The following is a 5628-nucleotide window of genomic DNA, read 5'->3' on the forward strand; positions in this document are numbered from 1 at the left end:
TATTCTTTTCTGTGGTATTATGCAGGATGAAGATGTCCGAAATGAGAAAAGCTGGACGCTATGGCATTGGGTTCATTGACCCAAATACCATTAATGAAGAGACATGGTCATATGAACATTATAAACAAGAAATAGAGAATAACATGCTAGAGTTCTTGAAGCGCCTCATTACCAATGCAGATATACTACCACTACAAGAAATATGTCAACTTGTGACCTTGACTATTGGTCAATGAAAGGTCATTGTTTTTCATTTCCGACCTTTTTTGACCAAAAACAGAAGGTCAAAAGCTGGCGGTCGTAAACTGAAATTAACGACCTTCTCTATGAGAAGGTCGTGGACATTTACGACCAAAATATGCCTATTGTTTTGTTTTGTCACTAGCAGCCTCCCCAAGCCACGTAGGCATCCGACGTGGCAATCTGATGTGGCATAAGATTCAGCCCGGTCCAATTCAGTTTTCTACATGAGCCTACCCCAACAATTCGGCTTTTTAATGTGTTTTTTTCCTGTGTTTTTATTAGCTACATGGGTCTGACCCAGTAATTCAGCCCATGTATTATTTTTTAGGCAAGCCCTTTTAATATATGTATTTTATGTTAATTTCAGTAAGCTACATGGGCCTGGCCTACAATTTGGCCTTTTTATTTTCTAGCGCACAACATTTTGCAGTCAATTTATTTTTTATTTCCAACTTTTGTTCCCAGCTCCAGTTTACAGATGGGTCCCAAATGTCAGATTTTTCATGACTTATTAATAAGCAATATATATGTATATATCAAACAGACAGAAGAGAGAAAGCATATGAAAATCTTCAAATAATAGCTAAAATAAGTTTATTATAATATGCTATACAGAACAGAACACGTGAAACTACATACACTCATTCACATCACAACAACCAGTTTTCATACAATCATTCACATCACATCAACCAGTTTAACCATCGAATCTTGCATACCCAGGAACTTCAAACTTCACCCAGATCCACACAATCATAAATAATGGGATCTACAAATAGACCGCTCTACCAGTACAAAAGCTAGCTGCTCTTCAACATGGGTAGAAGTCCTCAACGGAGTTCCATTCACCTACAAGAACAGAATGGAATATCAAGTACTTGCATTCTTCAAGAAGATTACAACCAACATATATATGTACGGGGACATCAGGAAAGCTGATGGAGCAAAATCAAACAACAGATAAATCAAGTAAACAGACCATTTGGAAAAAAATATACTACCAGGCTTGAACATGAGCATAGAAAAGAAAAGATGATTTCAGTGAAATTAAAACTGCCAATGAAAGCTGAATAACAGTTCAGCTGATTAATTCCTAGTATGGAGGAATATCACAAAATTAAACAAGATGGTCGTGCAAGTTTCTATACAAGTATTCGTGATTACGGTTTGTTATCATCGTCTAAATTCTCCAACATGCACAAAATTAATTAATATATCTGAATGTGCTACCAATGAAGCAAATTCTAAAAGATACACGGACAGGGCTTAATTAGCTAACCATGTCATTCTATAAACACACAGCAAACTCAATGATAACGTGTATAGTTATTACCATATAGTTTCTATATGAGTATTCATGATTTCCTTTTGTCATCGTCGTTTAAATAGCTTGGCGAACATTGACAGCAAAGAAACAAAAAATTTAAGTCAATAGCTTTGTGAGCATGTAGTAGATTGTTCACATCCTTATGAAATACATGGCAAAGAAGCTTTACCATGTAGACAAACACCCACTAACTCAGACGCTACAGGTGCTTGTTTCATCATGTTACAAAGGAGAAGCACAAACCACAACTTTACTCCACACACACATACACACACACACACACACGCACACGGACCAGTAGATCAATAGGAGGACATAGATTAGACCAAATCCACATAAACAAATCCATACACATAGCAGGATAACTGGATATTGGCCAATTGGTTTGATCAGGAGCAACAGTGCATATTTTCCCTAAACCTAAAATTGCCATAGTGCGTAAATCATGCCACTGGTCAGAGCACAACACCACAATCACCAGTACAAGGCCACCAGAAGCACCACAGAGAGGGATAGAGCTCACCTAGGTGGTTTGTAGCCAAGGAAGAAGCACAGCCGGCCGCGGTTGCGGCAGAGTTACTTGCAACGCATATGCAGATCCTTGGGGCTTGTTGTCTTTACCAACACTTCATCCCACAAAACAACTCCCTTGGCTGCCATGTCACATGCTTCTACTGCCTTGTCCACCATGTCATAGATGCATCCAGAGTAGTTGGACTGAGATCCTCCAGCAGAGGGGCACAACCAACTAACATACAAAAGGAGAAACGGTCACTTTAAACGGTAATAATATTTTAGGTCTGACTAGTACTAAAATCAACAGCATCTGACTCTATATAAAAAATCAACAACATGTTGTAACAGTACGACTGTGCTCCCAATCATAAACAACAAGATTCGGGACATTTATCATGCCAACAATACCACTAGTAGTAGTACCAATGTGTTAACAAAATTTAGGCCAGTAAACCAGGACAAAGCCCCTGCTGCTCTCAAACAGTAGGTCACCGCCATAAGCTTTGATTTCTGGCAACTAGGGGAATTGGATCAATTGCAATTCAAGATGGTGCATTATTTGCTAGTGGCAAAGCAGGTTCGTTTTTACTGGGTACTAACAAAGTTGGTTTTTACTAGGTAGCGGCATAGTAAGTTGTGACATTTAAAAAAAACAGTAAGAAAACCAGCGGCGGCTGCTCCAGCCCGCTGCTCTCCTCCTCGACACCGCCACTGTAAATTTTGCTAGCAATCATCAGCAGCAAGTACAGAGTAAACTGGGACTTTGTTGTAGCTACAGAAACTGAAACAACACACACATCATGGAATTTCATATCATAGCCAACAAATATTTTACCGGAACACAGGGTGTTCTTCTCCGTATTTTAGAAACATGCAAACAAAGGTTTCAGTACAAACAAACAAGTGGAGTAGACAAATTTCAGAACAGAATGTGTTCGCACCGTTTGGTTTATGTGCTTGGTTTATTTAAACAGAAGTTTCTGTACAAATAGACAAGTGGAGTTAAAAAAATACAGAAACTACATAAGCTGCACATTCAGGTTGTGATACTCCCATCTTCAGTATATGCATGTTGTGATACTCCCATCTTATGCAATTTGACTCGCAGAACAAGAACAAAACTGATTTTGAACATTCGATGCAAAATACGGTAAATACGTCTTGTATCTACTCCTTGGCTACTGTTATTTCAACTGTAAATTTAGCCAGCAATCATCAGCAGCAAGTACAGAGTAAACTGGGACTTTGTTGTAGCTACAGAAACTGAAACAACACACACATCATGGAATTTCATATCATAGCCAACAAATATTTTACCAGAACACAGGGTGTTCTTCTCTGTATTTTAGAAACATGCAAACAATGGTTTCAATACAGTCAAACAAGTGGAGTAGACAAATTTCATAACAGAATGTGTTCGCACCATTTGGATTATTTGCTCGGTTTATTTAAACAAAAGTTTCTGTACAAATAGACAAGTGGAGTAGCATGTGTTTACTTTGCATGCTCAAGGTACACTAGTCTGATGAAAACAATATGCTCGAGGTAAATTAGCTTGCATGCTCGGAGTACATTCAGAAATTCTGAACAACATCAAATTGGCTAAATAACTTGGCCTAGAACACCAATCTTAAAGTGAATTTATGAGAGCAGTACATTCATGAAGTTCTACTCTGAATTTTAACTTTCTTTCTCTGAATTTTCTGCAGCGGGGTAATATCTCAAAAGAAAACAACACTGTAAACAGGCAATTGACTAAAACCCGGAGTACTATGATAGGGAATACCCACATTCATTTCAGAAATTGGTGTTGGACATACGACAACCCCTTGAAGTACACCTAAATTTATACTGAATTCCTTGCTCTATGACTAAAACCCGGAGTAGAAACATAAGGAATTGAAATGCCTGCATTCATTTCAGCAAGCAAACTAGTAGATCTTAGAGGTTGAAGCACTAAGGTTAAGGAGTAACTTAACCAGAAGGGCCTGGCAAGCTAGCACAAGCATCAACAGCCGTTTTAATCAATCAGAAGGGCAGGAGTAGCTTAATCAATACCCTTATCCGTGAATTACAGGTAGGACTCAATCTTTAAGGTTCGTGTTGGGCTCTTGGTGGCACTGCCAGCTTATCGCCTTCCCTTGGCGCTTGAGTAGGCCGTCAACTCCTTGTTGTACGCCATCCTCACGTTCATACTCATAGCAAGGGCGGCAGACCAGGAGGGCGCACTCATTGCAGGCCTAACCACCTGCGCCTTTCAACTCCTTACCCTGCATTAGCAAGATCAAAATAATGTCACTATACACCCCTACGAAATTAACACAACTTGCCAGGAGACACAGCAATTCCTCATGTATTCATTGATGCTACATGAGGAAATCATCTGCTTGGCTTAAAGTTGAAACTATGATCATCAATGAATACTAAACAAGGTCCCAATATATCAGTGAGGTCTGGAACAGAAAAATCTCTTAATTGCTCCACCACTCGTCAATTAACAAAGAGGGAAAATGCGCCAAATAAACGAATCCAGCTCGCAACTACGCAACCCCCGTTGTTACCCCTAATCTCGCAACCTAGATCCACTACCTCGCGCGTGCTAGATCCACCAATACGTGCACCGCATGAAGGAGTTGTGACGAACAGAGATGACACCGAAACATTAAGGCGTCGAGGCAGGCAGGAAGGGTGAGAGAGGGGGGATACAGACGTACCCATCATGGTCGGAGATCCGCGGTCACCATGGCCGGAGATGGACAAATGCCAGCGCGCGTGGTGGAGGTCCACTAGTAGAAAACGGGCCTATTGTCCCGGTTCGTAAGGGCCTTTTGTCCCGGTTCCTGAACCGGGACTAAAGGGTCGTTACTAATGCCCTGACCCTTTAGTCCCGGTTCTAACCAGAACCAGGACAGATGGGCCTCCACGTGGCCTGCGTGGTGAGCCCAGGCAGGAGGGCCTTTGGTCCCGGTTGGTGGCACAAACTGGGACCAATAAACCTCCACGCGTCAGCATTTCTGTGGCTAGGGTTTTGGTTTTTTTTGAAAGGGGGGGTTGGGGGTTTTGGGGGGTAAATTTAGATATTTCATATATTGTGTTAGATAGCTAATTAATAGAGAGAAGTGTCCTCTCTTATGTCCGTGCTTGGTCGACGCTACGTACTATACATACGTATAGAGAGGACTAGACACGCTAGCTAGCTAGTGAGCAAACGAAGGAAACAGAAGATCGTCATGAACATATATGCATACAGAGAGAAGTGATATCGACCACCTCTCCTTCTCGGAGAGATTGGTCGAACAACAAGTTCTCGTATATCTATCCGACACTACCTGCTACATATATACAATAATTATCTCTTACCAATATAATCTCCTAAATTAGGGACGCATGGTCCACATAGTATTCTCCGTCTTCAACGATCACGTGGTCAAGAAAGAATGCCGCCAATTCTTCTTGAATTGCTCGCATGCGATCTGGTGCTAGGAGTTCATCCCGCTGCCGAAACATCTAATTTGAAGAAGGGGGTCAATACATATATATAT

The 5628-nt window shown here is 40.9% G+C and overlaps 1 long non-coding RNA gene across 1 annotated transcript; it reads right to left on the reverse strand.

Moving 5' to 3' along the window:
• Positions 1-806: 806 nt before the first annotated feature.
• Positions 807-4178, reverse strand: LOC123057448 (uncharacterized). The gene is made up of 3 exons (XR_006426860.1): positions 4145-4178; positions 2094-2318; positions 807-1092 (listed from the first exon to the last, which is right to left on the reverse strand). It is a non-coding gene; the product is annotated as an uncharacterized lncRNA (long non-coding RNA).
• Between the last annotated feature and the right edge of the window lie 1450 nt (positions 4179-5628).

The sequence above is a fragment of the Triticum aestivum genome, chromosome 3A, assembly GCF_018294505.1.
Source record: "Triticum aestivum cultivar Chinese Spring chromosome 3A, IWGSC CS RefSeq v2.1, whole genome shotgun sequence".
In the NCBI taxonomy this organism is placed as follows: domain Eukaryota; kingdom Viridiplantae; phylum Streptophyta; class Magnoliopsida; order Poales; family Poaceae; genus Triticum; species Triticum aestivum.